Genomic DNA, 18,250 nt, shown 5'->3' with positions numbered 1-18,250 from the left:
CGTGAAGCCTTCTGTAGGAGTGTGCCATATTAAAAAAAAAAGAAATGTAAAACTGAGCTAATATGCAGCTAAGAAGACCAAATCTGCAACTTAATTTTTGCCCCAGACCTAAATTTGTTTTCTTCAAAGTTAAGCCTATTCATTGGGGTGCATTTCAAGTCTTTTTCATAGACATACATTATCTGAAACAGGAAGACTTTATCTTTTCCATCACACCCATACATTACTTTTTTTATCTTTGTGACTGATACTGAATCTGCTTTGACTACTCATTCTTCTTCCTGGCATGACTTTTACTCATGCTGGAACTAGAGTTTTCCCTTCTCCTCAAAGTTCTCCACATTTGGCTACTCTTCATGCTACTGAGGAATGGCTTCCTTTCCCTCGGGAGCCTAGACAGCAAAATGGGTCACCATGATTTCCTACTTAACATAAGGATGGATCTGAATCTTAAACAGACCACAGTGTCTTTTTCTATATACAAAACCCTTGTCTTTGTTTTTATCTTGGTAAACCACACGCTCTGCTTAGTGGTGCTTGTTAAACAAGTAAGGGGAGATGCCAGGATGTATTTGCTTTTGGAGATTTGCAGAGTATTAACGGTATCTTCACAGAGTTGCCGAAACCAGTTGCCTTCTGTTTTTTCTTTTCTCACCAAATATCTGGCTCCAAACTGCAGCTGTGTGAGACGTCATCAAGCCCTAGCTTCAGAACTAGCATTCTTCGGGTTTAGCCCTGCAACTTATGAAAAGTTCACTCACCAAATATGTGCAAAGAAGATAGGTTTTCAGGAAAATCTTTAAATGTGGGGTGCAAAAGTTAACCCACTTTTCTGAAAAGCAAAACCTAGGCAGAAAGTTCCAAACTAACACGTCCACCATAGTGACTTCTTGCCTGAAGCCTAACTTTCCACAAACCCTTACTACAAATTTGTGATTCTAACAGCATCTGACAAATCCACAACAGCAGGCCTAGATATCAGGAGAAATGAAAATATTTCATTCTATGTTCCTCATTGATTATTTTATCCTATACTCTCTCTTCTATTCTTTCTCTAATTCTATTTCCTCGAAGGTGTCCTCTATTACCTTCATTGTGTATTATTGTGTATTGGTCAAAATAAATAAATAAATGAATGAATGAATGAATGAATGAATGAATGAGTATTCAATAGGAAGAGGAATACAGAAAAAAAATACTAAACAGAACCAGCAGTATAGATAATTTTAGATTCTTTATCTTGGAGCCTGTGGATATCTGTTCCAACAGCTTATTCTGGTGGCATCATCTCTTAACAGTGTTTCTATTAAATCTCCTAGATGATCCATAAGACTTATTTTTAAAGCAGAAATTATGCTATGGTCCAAAGAAATGTCAGACCAAATTGTTCCAAGCCACAGAACAAATAGCTTCTGAACAACACCAATGTTAAGGATGATCTAACTCTTAACACAATTAATGTAGTTACCAATACAGTACTAGCAAATATGTTAAGGAATTACAAAGTCATCTTTTCGTATTACCTTTGGAATGGCTCTTTCGATTTCAGGTTACATCTATCAGCCATGGGCATACTCTTGTTTGTTTAAACATTTGCCAAAAAAGATTACATTTGCCATGTTGTTTGATACATATGTAGTGTTAATATTTTGAGGATTAACGATATTGTCTCATTTGCAGCATCCACAAAGTCTTCCAATTAAAAGAAATAATCCATTACGAGTCAGATCCTTGACATTCATTCATTACTCTCCATACCTTATAAAATAATATTTAAACATAATTTTTCAAATGATATCTTAAAAATGAGGGGCTGTTTCACAAGGGATGGCAAAGTAATATTGTTGCAATACATTTATTGGTATTCATTTGGTGGGATATGTGTATAGTGTAATGTGTTTGTATCTTTTTAAATTCATTTTTTTTAAAAAAAGATCTGTAGAATTTTTTTTCTTAGAATTTTGTATTTTAACTTTAAAAAAAATAAAATAAAATTCATTTGAGAAAAAATGATGTATGTACTACTTCATCTTCTAAAACATTTAATTCATACTAATAATGAAAAAAAAGAACATTGAGCAATCTGACCAATTCAACACAGTACAAGAATCTGGGTCTAAGGGTAGTCCTTGACTTATGACCAGTCACTTAGTGACAGTTCAAAGTTACAATGGACCCACAAAACCTACTTATGAAATATTTGTGGAGTTATGATGGCTGCACAAACACACCCCTGCAACCACAGGAGTGTGATTTGTGGCGCCTGGCAAGTGGTTCACCTTTATGGCCATTTGAAACATCCATTTGTGGTGGTCTTTGCATGGTTTTTGCATAGTGTCGAATTTTTATTTCTGGTTTATAGGAAAAAAAAACCCATTAGGGAAAACTGACTTACTTAATGATCATGGCATTTGCTTAACAACTATGCCTCCTCCTTAAATTTTGGGAAATTAGGTCCAATCATGTGATGCCTCAAGTTACAACAGCAGTAACTTATGACTGTAATTCCAGGCTTAATTAATGGTTGTACATTGAGGAGTACCTTTAAAGAGCTTCTTTGAGGAACAGTAGTGATGGTTTTCCTGGAAATAAAAAAGATAAATATAAAGCCTAAGCCCATCACTGAACAGGTATTTCTGCCAATTCTCTCCTCCATCGCTGTATCTTTTAATATGACCAATTTCACGACTTCTCCAGGTATCTTGATGAAAGAAGGAAGAGGCTGTGGAGAGTACAGGTGATGCTATGAAAGATAGAAGATCCACTACAAGGAAATGAATGGATAAATGCATTTAGGTCCATACAAAGAAAAGGAAAGAAGAAACCACCTAAGGGAGGCGCTTCTCTAATTCACATGAAGCTAAAAGAGGAAGGAAGAGAGGCCCATTGAGACTTGCAAGATTCTCTTACCATAGCCTTCTTAATTAATTTTAGGCTACACAGTGTTGCTTTCTTGATCTAGCTTAACTAGTAGGGCTGAGAGAGTAAGAATCCAATGATGGTAGCACAGCCTTTGCAGAGACTCGGCTGCTCCTAAAAAAAATAGTTTTTAGCAGGGAATCTGGATTGAAATCATGCCTTGAAACCAGCGGTGGGCTACGAGCTGGAGTGCTAAACTGCGCTCGCTGCGGCGGCTCATAAGTGCTTGCGGGGCCAGCGCGATTTTGCTTCTGCACCTGTGGAGATAGCAAAATCGTGCATGGAGCTGAAGGTGTGCCCGTGTTTCAGCATGCGCAGAAGCAAAAAACCTCGCCGAAACACAGGCAGCTCCATGCGCGATTTTGCTACCTCCACAGGTGCAGAAGCAAAATTGCGCTGGCCCCGCAAGCACTTACGAGCCGTGGTGGCAAGCCCAATTTAGCGTTCTGGCTAGTAGCCCACCGCTGTATGAAAGTATTGCTGCTCCTTGGCATAAGACCAATGAATAGAACAAGATAGTACGCAACACTTATTTCTTGACTATTTGGAAATTGCAGAAAATGATTATGAAAACCTGAGTTGATATCTAGAACTCCTAGTTATGAATCAAATAACCTCTATTTGTGCCTTGATTACGCTCCATGCCTAGTCACTACTAATTTATTAAAATCCTGGACTAGCCCTGGGCTATTGTTTTGCTGCTAGCATCGTGTCTAGGTATCTTATGTCATTGACTCTGCTTTGCTAGATTACATTACCTCTTGCACACCTTGCCTAGTATGATGATGATAAAACCATCACTTAACATTTGATTTGGCAGGAGGTAGGATTAAGATACCAAATTTTTATACACTGCCTTATTGCTGCTTAGGTAAAAACCAAGACAGAGAAAGAGGCTTGGGTCTATATATAAAGCAATTCTAGCCCTTTTATTTTAAGAAGTCTCTTCTGAGCCAAGTCTTTCGGAGAAGAAGAAGCCTATTAATAAAAGCCCAAATAAGCAATCCCATCAACATCCTCTGGATGACTTCTTGTGCTGCAAAGAGTTCCAGCAGTGTCAATATAAAAATATCAAGGACCATCTGGTGCTTTATTGAGCCATCTGTAGGAACTCTCTTGGGCTTGTTTTGTAAATTTTTCCACAGTGATTAAGCCAGGATCAAACCACACTTCCCAGAGGATCAAAATAATTCACTTTATACCCAAGGTGCAAGTTTTCTTCAGCTGAAAGTCACGTTTAATAAAATTTTGTTAAATCTGACTCCTCCTGGTAGAACACTTAACTATGTCTCTTCTCCGAAAATCAAGAGACTCTCTTGCCACAGGGTGGTAATTTCTAGAAAATAACCTCTGAAAATGAAGCATGCAGGTGGCTTTGTGTGAGAATGAGCAGTTCTTCAGATGCCCCAAATCATATGTCAGGTATAAAGAGGAAGTTAGAAAAATTATCTTTGAGAAAATGAAGGAAAACAGGAGAACAAAGGCTGAGGTTCATGATGCCAACGTAACCTGTTCCAGAGGAATTTTAAAAAACATTCCAGATGTGGAATGGCAGGTTTTTTCTGTGGGCCTCAGGAATTAAGCTTGATGGTACAGTGATAAGAACAAAGAACTCAAATTTCTTCCTACAACTTTGTATCTAAATAATGTTTTAATGGTGCCACCACAAAGCAGCAAGGGGAAAGAAAACTACAAGAGGGAAGAATCAGAAAGTTGAAGAGAAAGGCTGACTTCTCCCAAATTTCAAAGTCCTTGATTCTCGGGAGGTGTCTTGTCTTTTTCCTAAAACATATGTCTTGAAGTCTTGAAGATGTAGCAAAGTACATTTCCCAGCAAATGCCCCCTTCTCCAATGTGCTTCAGTGCACAGGTGAATGCAATAGGTAAAAAAAGATAAAAAGCTTTACTGTGAAGTTTCAGGGCAGTGTCTAACCTTAATGAGGCGTTTAATGGTTTGTGTCATGTAAATGTTTGCTAATGTGTTGATGGTGTGGAGCTTTTCAATCCACAGAGACCTTAGCTGGCTAATCAGTGAGTTCATCTTAATGACATTAGGAAGCAGGTAAGTAGGATGTGTTTGTTTTGCAGTGGTGAAACCAACTGTGGACAAACTTGAGACCATTTCTGAGCTGAAACACAGCTTTGTTTGTCTGATCTGTCCCTTGCTTAATTGACTGTCCCAAATAAAATAAAATAAATATACCGGGGAAATACATGTAAAATGCTTGTCTTTAAATAGCAACAAGATGAGTTCTTTGGTAAATATTTAAACACACCTCCACTTAGTTGCAAATTCACAGGAGTCGCCAAATCTCCTAAGAACAGAATCTCTCCATGGAAGACAGAAGAAACAGAAGGCAAACATCAACTGACTTTAATACAATGGCAGTACCATAATGTGTCTGTTTGTAGCTATTGCAACATATAAATTCAGATAAACATTACTGCTATTAGTGCAATCTAAAATGACACAATAGAGACTGTCAATAGCTGTTTGAAGTTCTGAAGAAAAGAACTTTTCTAGCAAGAGATTTGGAGCCAAACAAAAGCAAAACAATGCTCTTATTACAGTGGTCTTCCACCTTGGCAACTTTAAAACTTGGGGACTTCAACTCCCAGAATTCCTCAGCCAACAAGTTGGCTGAGGAATTCTGGGAGTTGAAGTCCCCAAGTCTGAAAGTTGCCAAGGTTGGGGACCCCTGCTCTATCAGGCAACTATACCTACATTTTAATCCATTTTAACTTAAGGATCTAGAAGGAAATAGAGGTATGTTCCTCATGGTTCAGTCCACACAGGTTTGTTTGTTTATGACTGAGCAAAGGCCACTGTCAAGAGCCTGCTTTTTATCACCTGTTAGATTAGCTAAAGTTTTAAAAAATATGTCTAGCAAATGTTGGAAATGTAATAAAAAATGGGCACATTTTTATCCTATGTGGTGGATGTGTGTTAAAGCTAAAAGAATATTGGGCAAAAATACACAGGTGGATAGAAAAGATAGCAGGGAAACATGTAGATTTCAAACCTGAATTGTTTTTATTAGGGATGAATCCGAAAAAATTGATAAGGAAAGTATGTATTTAATGTTACATGTCTTAACAGCAGCGAGGATTATTTTCACACAATATTGGAAAAATGAAGAAGTACCGCAATATGGAGAGATAATTAAAATACTAGATTGTGCAGAAATGGATAGACTTAGATTGAAAATCAAACAGAAAGAAGACATAATATTATCAAACATGGAGCTTATTTTGGGAAAAGGGTGGAGAGTAAGAAAGGAATTTGTATTGTTAAGCAATTTAAATACTAAGACAACACAATATTTATTAAGCACTAAGAAATGTAATAAATAGAAGATTAATAAAATTTATTTTTAAAAAAGCCTGAAGAATACATATCGGGATAATCTGGTTAAATGATTCCTATAATTAAAATTAAGAAGATCAATGACTGCCTGCTTCTACAGAGTCTAATCTTTATAATTCCCAGCCTTCCATATTCTACAATGCAACAGATAACTACCAAATAAGTGCTGGGTTAGGTGCTGGCTAGATATGGGTAAAAGTAGTTTCTGTTTACGTAGAAGAGTATATTTGGGCTAAAGTAAATTAAATGCAAGTTCCTAAGGTGCTAGTAAAAAAGTTAATAAAACTATGCAAGTTACTGAAGTAAGTACCAAAGCAACATACAGTACACTCCTTTTTTAAAAAAAAACTACATTCCTGAACTACAGCTAATTAGGTCTGGGAAAATTAATGTTCAACCACCCCCTGGAGAAATCAACCACTGAAACAAAGCAAGGCATAAAGAAATAATTAAACAGCAATTCCAACCATATTCACTTTGTGATAATTATTTAAAAATCCCAAGACTTGATTCCAGTCACGATTGGCGTAGGTCAATTCAATATATGCGTCATATCAAATCCAATCTAGAACCAGTGCTTGCAACCAACAGGCAAAATACTTCATAGTAATCATTTTGCTTCACTGAGTAAGCTTCCCTCAATGAGATCCATATTAATCATAGGGAGGGAGAGGTCTAAAGTAGAGACATACAGTGGTACTTCTACTTAAGAACTTAATTCGTTCCGTGACCAGGTTCTTAAGTAGAAAGTTCTTAAGTAGAAGTAATTTTTCCCATAGGAATCAATGTAAAAGCAAATAATGTATGCAAACCCATTAGGAAAGAAATAAAAGCTCAGAATTTGGATGGGAGGAGGAGGAGAAGGAGGAAGAAGAGGAGGACAGTGGCTGCTGAAGAAAGGAGGGGAGGGGAATTCAAAAAATCAAAAACTTTAAGGCTTAAGAGGGACTCTGAGGCAGCGAGGAGGAGCACACGCTTCCAATACACCCAGCATGAGGCTGCTTCCCATACACTGCGCCAGAGAGAGAAACCCAGGGGGAATGGCAGGAAACTGGCTGGGCCTTTGTGCCGCTCTCAAATTTCCTGGGAAATTTTTCTGGGCTTGGGTTCTTAAGTAGAAAATGGTTCCTAAGAAGAGGCAAAAAAATCTTGAACACCCGGTTCTTATCTAGAAAAGTTCTTAAGTAGAGACACTCTTAAGTAGAGGTACCACTGTATTTTTTTCTTTCTGATTGCCGTAATAAGGTCATTATCCCAAAACCAATTTTGAATTAAATTGTATTTAATCCTAGTTCTATATTTTAGAGTTCAGTTCAGTAATGGGCTGCAGCTGGCACGACTACGATCGCTGATTAGTTAGTAAAAACTGTGCACCCCCCAATACACTCCACGCGTCCCCGTGCGAGATTTGGCTGTTGCGCATGCGGAGCAAGTGAAATCTTGTGCTGGGATGCTCACACGTGTGGGATTTAGGCAACTTTGGGGCTTTTTTGCTTCTGTGCATGTGCAGAAGACGAATCTCGTGGGGGGGGGGGAGCGCCCGCCACTGGGAGCATAGTGGTAGGGCCTGCGGCAGACGGCCCCTCAGTGGTTCAGTTCAATACCCCCACATTAGTGAAGATGTTATTAAAATGTATTGCATGAATATTGGTTAACTGAAAACATAATAGGTTGGTATTAAAAATGAATCCTTCTGCACAGAAATGTTGAGTTATTGTAGTGGTTGTAAGTTCCCAAGTACAGTGAGTGGTACCTCTACTTAAGAACACCTCTACTTAAGAACTTTTCTAGATAAGAATCAGGTTTTAAAGATTTTTTTGCCTCTACTTAAGAACCATTTTCTACTTAAGAACCCAAGCCCAGAAAAATTTCCCAGGAAATTTGAGAGCGACACAAAGGCCCGGCCAGTTTCCTGCCATTCCCCCTTTAATCCCGGCCATATCAGGCTTTTCTGGGCTGCCAAAGGAGCTTTTCGGTGGCGCTTAAAGAGGCTTTGGCAGTCCAAAGCAAACGAAGCATTTTCCTTTGGGCGCTTGGAGAGGGAATAAACCTCTGCCAGTGCCCAGAGAAAAGAAACGCTTCCTTCGCTCTGGGCAGCCCAGAGTGAACAGAGCGTTTTCCTTTCTCTGGGCACTGCGTCAGAGTCCCTCTTTTTTTTCTTAAGCCTTAAAGTTTTGGATTTTTTTGATTCCCCACACCTCATCTTCTTCCTTCAGCAGTGACTGTCCTCTTCCTCCCACCCAAATTCCAAACTTTTATTTCTTTCCTAATCGGTTTGCATGCATTATTTGCTTTTACATTGATTCCTATGGGAAAAATTGCTTCTACTTAAGAACGTTTCTACTTAAGAACCTGATCAGGGAACAAATTAAGTTCTTAAGTAGAGGTACCACTGTAATTGTTTTGTATTGCTGTGAGATGAACAGATGGACAAACCACACCCCAATCATTTAGTGAGCAAAGTTTGAAGGTGCATGTATATAATGAAGAATGTTTAAAAATAAAATGACACACTGGGGATAATGAGAACTTGCCAATTAAATTTTGGGTGATGTATGATATCAATGCAATACAGTGCATGGAATGACTGCCCTCTGCTGGAGAAACCTGTGGTAGCTTGGAAGGTATCTCATTCTAACCTCCTGGATGATGATAAATGATAGATCAGACGTAATCATCCAAGCCCGAACCAAGGCAGATGCAGCAGCCCATAAGATTTCAAATACACCAGCACCCAAAGGGGTCATTACACCCAATGACTCATGGTGGCATGCAAATATATGCCTACCATTTGGCCATCTGCCACCAGCCTGAGGTGGTGGTATTTTCCACCCAGCAACATGGCTATCTGGGAGAACTATTAATTGTCCTGGAATTAATAGCATTGCCCTTCTGCCTCAGTAACCAGAAACAAACTTGTACTGTCTGTAGCTCTGGCTTCAACCCAGTTTTGGAGAAGATTCTCAGCTATGCACATTCCACACAATTACACTGCATGATTCTCTACCTGAGCTGTGTACGAGAACAGAAGAAATATAAATAACTAGCCCAAATTGGATTTTACAACAGTTCCTTGCTAGTGGTATTATTATTATTAGGAAACAAATAGCTTTAAGGATCCAAAATTCTAAATACCAAGATTTGAACAGCTTTGGTACCCCTCTTAATTTAGGACCTCGTAATTTAGGACACATAAACAGTCACCTTGAGCACCACAAAGTGATTTATTTTGCTATTTTCTTAGGAGAGTAAAAGGCAGGGATGAAATTCAGCAGGTTCTTTTTGAGTAGTTCCGGGGGGAGCTGATTCCAGAGGACCGGGGCCCCCACAGAGAAGGCTCTTCCCTAGGTCCCACCAAGCGACATTGTCTAGTTGACGGGACCTGGTGAAGGCCGACTCTGGGACCTAACCAGTCGCTGGGATTCATGCGGCAGGAACCAGAGAATCAGAGAACCAGCAAATACCACCTCTGGCTGGCCCCAGAGTGGGGTGGGAATTGGGATTTTGCAGTATCCTTCCCCTGCCAACGCCCACCAAGCCACACCAACAGAATCGGTAGGGAAAGTTTTTGAATTTCACCTGTTAAAGGGGCACTGATGTTGGACTACCAGCTTCCTTTTCCAAATCTGTACTTACTGTGTACAGTCAGTTGACTCTAAGTCACAGTTTTTAATAAGAGCTTTAAGTGTGGAAAACCACCAGGTTTACTCATAAAATGTGGCAGCTGCCAATGCTGGGAATGAGACAACCAGGGGTTAAAAACAGCTGCAAGGCCCCTTTATTGATGGTTTTCTGAGGTGTGACTTACTCTCAGGAAGTTTAAGTTTATTGGATTTATATGCCACCCTCTCGGAGGATTTGGGGCGGCTTACAACATATGAAAGAAACAATATATATCAAAATCCAAATAATTAAAATTCAAAGTTACAATTAAAAACTAAAGAACCAATTAAAATACATAACCATTCAATCATCAAGCACATTATACATTCATCGGTCAGGGGGGAGAATCTAATGACCCCAAGCTTGGTGGCATAGGTGAGTCTTTAGACTCTTACAAAAGGCGAGGAGGGTGGGGGTAGTACAAATTTCCGGGGGGAGCTGATTCCAGAGGGCCGGGCCCCCCACAGAGAAGGCTCTTCCCTAGGTCCCACCAAGCGATATTGTCTAGTTGACGGGACCTGGAGAAGGCTGACTCTGTGGGACCTAACCAGTTGCTGGGATTCATGCGGCAGGAAGGGGGGCGGTAATAGGCTTCCATTGATTTGTCAATTTATTTTGTACTAAATTGATGCAGGAAAATAAGAACAGTTTAGGTTGAAACACTAATATCAAAAAAACCCCAACTGCTCAGCACCTATTTCCTGTACTACAACTCAATGGCTATGTTTGCTCAAAACACTTGGTCTGATTCCTGAATTCACCATTGTGTGGGATGCGTGCAAGGCATTGCCTTACTAAGCATATGAGTTTGACGTGCAATACAAAAGAACTTAACCCAAATAAAGACTAACCCAACTTCCCATGCTGTGCAAATGCAGCTCCAAAATGTTTGACTGACATTGTTGAGCATTGAGAAAACAACAACCAATTTTTTTCCACACATTCTCCTTTCTCAGCTCTTTCTCCTTCTTTCCTCATTAACCTATATTGAGTCTCCCTTCTGCTTAATGACTTTACTTTCCCTCCCACATCATTGGCAAAGTTATTGAATAACAGCCTCTTTGCCACTAAAATTGTCTCCAGATAGGATGCAGAACATCCACGTGGATTCAACACCTGTTGCATCAAAACAGCTCGTTGTATAAGAGCGCCAGGAGCCAAAAAAATCAGTAGTTTGGCACACACTATAAAGAATGTTTGTGCATAACAATTATGCTAACTGAGATCATGTTCCAACTGGTTGTGATTAAAATAATCCAGAAGCCAATCTGATATTATAATACCTCCATGACATGTGCATTGATATTCCTATAAAATTAGAACAGGGATTGCACAACATTAGTAATCAAATATATGCTGTTTGAATATCCACTTCTGTGGCTCTTTCCTATGATGTTATAGAAAAATAACAACTACTAAAAGGGGATGGGTTTCCAATATGTACTCAGCAGTAGTTTTTCCAACATGTAATAGTCAAAGCAACACACTGCACAACTAATGAAAGATCTTTATACTGTTGCCATTATGTCATTGAGTTCACTGATACCATGTGTTCTGCCGGGCTCTCTGATAGGAGCCTCCTGAAAATTCAAGGGTACAAATTTCAGACACACACACACACACACACACACACACACACACACACGTTTGAAAATTCAAAACAATGTTCTTTATCACAAAATTCAAAATAAACAAAGCACTATTTTTGTATTGCAAAGAGCACTCGTCCCAAAACAACCAGGTAGTTTGTACAATTTCCCTTAAGTAGTCATTAAGTACTTAGCTAGCAGCTGTGAAGAAACTTCACACCCCTTCTTCTTCCAAGGAAGTGAGACACACACACACACAAACACACACACACACACATTGCTCTGCTTTGTTTTCCAAGGTGTGAAAAAGCAACAAATTCCAAACAACACAAGATTCCTGACGAACTGCAATCAGATATTCTTCCACAACGGCCAAACCTACATGTTGCTATTTATAGCAGCAGCCCTAATTACTGGAGCCCCACCCAAACACAGGTGGCCTCACTTATTTCCTGTAATATGTTCTTACTTGGTCTCTTCTACGCATAATTCTGCGCTTGCGTGGGTCCAAAACGTCATCATCTCAATGGAAGATAAGGGCGATTGACTGCCTGAGGTGTGCCAAGCCCTCCTCTGCCAAGTCACTCCCACCTTCTTCTTCGTCCGAGGAAACTAAACTCTGAACTGATTCTGTCGGCAATAACACAGGCCTATGACATGTTGAAGTTTCCCCTGTATCCACCTCTCCATTCCCTGGGGCAGGAGCTGGGCCAGAGCCAACCACAACACCATGCAAGAAGATAGTTCATCCTATGGAGACAAAAGCAGCCAAGGAAAAGAGCGAGCGAGGAACAAAGACAGAAAATATTTTTTTCCCAATTTAGTAATAGAATAGGAGTGTTAAAATGGTGTTATTCATCACACTGATGGAATTGAAAAATTCCAAAGCTAACAACATTGCAACCATGAAGAACTAAACAGTGATTTCATAGATAAAAGCAAGTGGGGTAAAAGTTATATATAAGAAGCTGTAAAATAAGACATTACAACTTTTCCAATTTTGTTATGCTTCTCTCAAAAGATTTCAGTATTATCAAGGCCAGCGAGGTGCTTAAAACTGGCCGGAGGGGCCGACCTGGAAATAACAAAGGACCAGCTTGCAGTGCCTCTGCTGGCCAAAATGGATTATACAGTTCCTGTAAGTCAGTGCTTCTCAAATAGTGGGGTGCACCACCCCCTGCGGGAGCACCGAGCAATGCCGGTGGGGGGCATGTGATCCCAGGGAATATGCGTGGTTCAGTAATGGGTCGCAGGCAGTACGGCTTGAATCAGGGTTCCGGTGGCAGAAATTGAGGTGTTTTCTCTTTGTCTAGCTCATGGGTTGGCAAAGTTGGCTCTTCTATGACCTATGGACTTCAACTCCCAGAATTCCTGAGCCAATCTTGCCAGCTCAGGCATTCTGGGAGTTGAAGTCCACATGTCATAGAAGAGCCAACTTTGCCTACCCCTGGTCTAGCTATTCACTGTTAATGGCTACTCACTGTTAGGTTTGCTCTGCAATTCTCTGCATGCTCTGTATTGTAGTCGTGTATTATAGCTAAAATGTGTTCAGGCTTGATATCTTTGTTTGCTGATTATGACAAAGAAAACTGGTAAGAAAGACTGTACTTAGTAATATTTGCACTGTTATTCTGACATTATGTGTATGACTTTTGACTGTTTATCTGAATATGTTATTTCTCAAAGTAAACATAATTCAAGTTAGAATATCTGTGTGTGGCTGAGCAGTTACTCACAACAAATCTCAATTTAAATGTTTCTCTGTGTGTACAACCTTGGTATATAAGGATTGCTCTGCTCATACATTAATAGCCTAATACAGCAACTATGGGGGGAAAATCATACTTCTCACCCAGAAATTCCATTTGATTGCACTGTAATCTATTAAAGGGCATTCTGATATAAAAGGTACTCTCTTTACAATGCACAGTATTTCCAAAAGGGGCTCTGAAGAGTAAAATTTCACAGGTCAAGCTACCAAAATCCAAAACAAAACCCTGGACTCAGCACAGGGGAGTTCAGTGATGTGCTTTTCTTGACCTCATATAGTAGCCAAGCCAGAAGTTCAAAATATTGGGGGGGGGGGGGAGAAATCTTTTGTACTGCTGATGTCTCTAGAGTAAAAAATCTTATAGCATTCAGGGTGTGTTTACTGCTTAGTTCTTAGAAACTAATTCAGAACAACCAAAGTTCAGATGAATGAACTGGGCACAAGTCTGATAGGGAAGGAATGATAGGTTGACCAGAGACCTAATGAAAGAAAGACCACCTAATTATAAGAAGTCATCTGAAAACTCAGGCCATATCTCCTTTCTGTTGACTGACTTTCCAGACTAGTAGAGATCCTAGAATTCCTCTAACTACACCCCAAATAACTTCAGCAATGAAAAGGGCACATTCTTCAATTTCCCCTTGGCAGCAAGCTACATTGTGTTATCCTGTGTATCCTGGTGCCTCCGAGACTCCGCATTCTAAACAGGAGATTTTGTAATATGAATCTTAGTCCAAATTTGGGCTTCAGAGATCTATTCCCCTGTTTTACCAAAGAGAAAAGTCTGTGATCACTATGTTTTTGTGGATAAACAATTTTTTTATTTTTCCCCTCCGCATACCTCCATCCAATACAATAATGCCATTCTCATTTTGTCATTTGGATAACTCAATTTTCTTCTAATTGAATTCATTGATATTCCTTCATCTATAAGAAAAAAGCAGTGTCTCCAGCATCTTCAACAATAAACATTAAGACGTAGTGCCTTTCTCCTCTTTATATATTTTCTAAATACAACTAAAAACCCTTACTTAAATCATCTATAATTAAAACTACTAACAAACAGAAATACCAAGATGAAAAACCCCATAAGAATAAAAAAAATCACACTTTTCCCCTCTCCCTCTTAGTGGTGCTGCATCTATTTGCTATTTTTAAGGTTAAAATTTCACTCTAAACATTTACCATTCAGCCAATTTACAACTGTAAATTCATGTTCACAATTTAGCTCAACATTTATCCCGTTTCTATATTTTCTATATTTGATCCAAACTCAATTGATATTAAACCCATTCACAATAATTATTAGCTTTTATCAATATTTAATAATCCTCAATTGTGCTCTAAATTCATATTTATATTTTTAAGAAAAAATTATATCTTGAACAAAATCATTAAATCGTCAATTCTCTGTCATTCTAATCCTTAACAAAATAACTTTTTTTCTTCTATATATATTCCATTATTATATATTCTAATACAATCATACTAATTAATATTTCTATTACTACTACTAATCCACACCAATATATATGTCATCCTAGTCTCCCTTAATTTTAAAATTTCAGCAAAAAATATGTGATACATACAGAATATAGTTGTCGGCTATGAATAAATTAACTGCCTTGATATGGCCCTGGATTGGGCCTAGAGGCAAAAAGGAGCTGTGACATTCCTTCAATATACCAGGGTGATCTGACATAAAAACCCTGGTACAGAGCTGAAGGGATCAGGTCTGGTGGCTCAGCTGTTAATTCTCTAGGCAGAGGCTGCCAGATCAAATCCCAGTAAGGGTGTGGTTAGCTGATGAGGCCAGAACAAGGCTGAAATGGTGCCATCCTAGTCTCCCTTAATTTTAAAATTTCAGCAAAAAATATGTGAGATATGACAGGGCTTTCAGCATTCAGGATCTTTTATAGATGCACAGTTAAGATACTAGTCTTCAGAGAGGGGCGGCATACAAATCTAATAAATAAATTAAATAAATATTCTTATAACAGTCTTATCAAAATATTCACTATTCACAATTCTAGTAATAAGGAATACAGGCTTAGAATCTGGATAAAAGTAATCTACAGCATTCATGGAAGGGTAGGAGCAAAATGAAATTCAGAAACCAAGTTCCACAGCCCAGTCTGGACAGTTGCATCAATGATTTTTCCTTCTTGCATTGCATAATCTCAAGTCAAGACAGGAACCGCTCTTCATATATTTTGGTTTCCAGTACTCTTATCATCCTGGTTGCTCTCTTCTATACTTTGTCTAGAATTCCAATGTCTTTTTGTAGTGCGGTGACCAAAACTGGATGCAGTACTGTAGGTGTGGTCTAACTAAAGCTTTATAGAATGGTATTAGTACCTCCCTGGTCCTTGATTATATGCCTCTGCTAATGCAATTGGCTTTTTTGGCTGCTGCTTCAGATTGTTGGCTCATATTTAGTTGATTGTCCACCAAGACTCCAAGATTGTTGATTCTTTAGGATTTGGCCAGATGACCCCTGGCTAAAATGTCTTTGCTTTTATTCAACCATCTTCTACCATGTCTAGTAGTGGGTTTATAAAAGCAGTAACAAAATCCTGAGAGCATTAAGGAAAATAATTCAGATGTGGTTCTGTAATATAATCATATTTGCATATAAAATTCTGCCACGAATTCAAATAATCCGTTATTTAAGAAGGGGAGATTTATTTTTATTTATTAATTAGATTTGTATGCCGCCCCTCTCCGAAGACTCGGAGTGGCTCACAACAGCAAAGCAATGCAAATCCAATAATTAAAACAATTTAGATGATATTTGGCTAAAGTGTGAGATAAAATTATGCTGATATTTGCTGCCAATTTAAAATAAAATATAATAAATGCAACATATGTAAATAGTTATTGGAGAGATATTATGAAATTCCTTTACTTCACTTGTATTTTATTTATCCTCAAATCTATGCATTTTGGAATGAAGTCTGTTACATGAATATATCATGAGGACCCGGATTGTGGGGGCAATATGCTGGCTCTGTTAAAAAGTGCTATTGATAACATGTTGTAAGCCGCCCTGAGTCTAAGGAGAAGGGCGGCATAAAAATCAAATAGATAGATAGATGGATGGATGGATGGATGGATAGATAGATAGATAGATAGATAGATAAATAAATAAAGAAATATCATGCACAACCCCAGGCATATTCTGTTTAACATATTTAATAGCCAGAATACCTTTGGAGGTGAGTTGATTATAGTAAAACAAAAGATGTAATCTTGATTGCACTTCCCTGAACTTAAATCTTTCTGAACTCAGTGATATCCTCCTTGTAAACAAGTATGCACACAATTATAAATAAACATAAATAAATATTTCATTGTCATTGTATGTATATACGCATACAATGTATACAATGTTGTATACTCATACAATGAAATTCATATAACGCCTAAAGACCAGACCCAACACTTATTGTTAAGTGCAAATATAGCTTTGGGATAAAAACTATTCGGAAAACGTATGGTCCGAGTTTAAATTTTTCTGTTTCTTCTGCCAGAAGGCAACAGTCCAAAAAGTTGTAAGCACAACGAGAAGAGACTCGGAGAATGTTGTGCAACTTTCTAGAACAGCGAGATACAAAGTCCAGGGCTGGTAGCTGGCGCCCAATGATATTCTGGGCAATTTTAATGGTTCTCTGAAGAGCTTTTTTGTCTGCTACAGAGCTGTAAAGAGTTGATTACAGTAAAACAAAAGTTGTAATCTTAATTGCACCTCCCTGAGATTAAATCCTTTAACTCTACTTGTAAACAAGTAGGCACACAATTATGTTCTAACAGATTTTTTTTTAAAATGCTTCGCATGGTCTTTTCAAGAGGGCTGGAGGACAAACTGCAGAAACATGCCTCACCCTTTTTAAAAACCTGATATTTGGGGACAATAAGATGATGACACATACCATCTGCTAGCATGTTACAATGACCAGTTATCTAAAGCCAAGGGCAAAAAGAAACTCCCAGGTCTTTAAAAAAAAGTTAGAAAATGTTTTATTGAATATATATACAGTACATTTAAAAAGACAGTACTCACTATAACATCATTGCCAAAAAAAGCATTGTTAACTTAATTTTGTGAAGCTTCTTCTCTGGTAACAAAAACAAGATGGCGGCACTAGCTGGCCATTGCTCCCAATTCAGTGAGCGGGGGGTAAATTTCTGCTACCGGTTCTATAGAACCGGTCTGAAACAGGAGCAACCCATTCTGGGTTGAGATCCATGGTAGACAGTTTAAAGTTAAAGTTTTGGGGCTTTGAGGATGTAACAACAGAGTCAGGTAGTGCATTCCAAGGCATTGACCACTCTGTTGCTGAAGCTGTATTTTCTGCAATCAAGTTTGGAGTGGTTTACCTTGAGTTTGTATCTATTGTTTGCCCATGTATTAATGCAGTTGAAGCTGAAGTAGTCATTAACAGGTAGGACATTGTAGCAGACAATTTTGTATACTAAGTTTAGGTCAGACCGTAGGTGGCATAGTTCTAAATTGTCCAAGCTCAAAATTTCAAGCCTGGTAGCATAAGGTATTCTATTGTGAACAGAGGAGTGGAGTACATTTAAAAAGACAGTACATAATCTTTAACCTCTGTTTCATACTTATTTAATTTATTATTATTTATTTATTTATTGGATTTGTATTAATCTTGTATTGTACAATATCTTAAATCGGACAAATTACACAAACAAGGATAGAAACAGAAAGAACAGATAGAAATAGAAAAAAGGAAGAGAAAGATAGAAACACAAAACAACACCCACCCCCTTGCTGTCTTCCTAGACAGCTCTTTCTCTTATACTTATTCTACGGCGTTTGAGACCAATGGTTATCTTTCGGCTTTATGTTGAGCCTTTTTGAATTGTATATGGTTTCTTACATTAAGTTTCAACAAATTTATTATATTTTTGTATTTATTAA

The 18,250-nt window shown here is 38.4% G+C and overlaps 1 protein-coding gene across 2 annotated transcripts in view; it reads right to left on the bottom strand.

The window, feature by feature from the left end:
- SLC29A1 (solute carrier family 29 member 1 (Augustine blood group)) overlaps nt 1–18,250 on the bottom strand; it is a 115,710-nt gene that overhangs the window by 77,019 nt on the left and 20,441 nt on the right. The window lies entirely within an intron of this gene.

This window comes from Erythrolamprus reginae, chromosome 1 (assembly GCF_031021105.1).
Source record: "Erythrolamprus reginae isolate rEryReg1 chromosome 1, rEryReg1.hap1, whole genome shotgun sequence".
Classification (NCBI taxonomy): Eukaryota; Metazoa; Chordata; class Lepidosauria; order Squamata; family Dipsadidae; genus Erythrolamprus; species Erythrolamprus reginae.
This window is presented reverse-complemented; position numbering and strand designations above follow the sequence as displayed.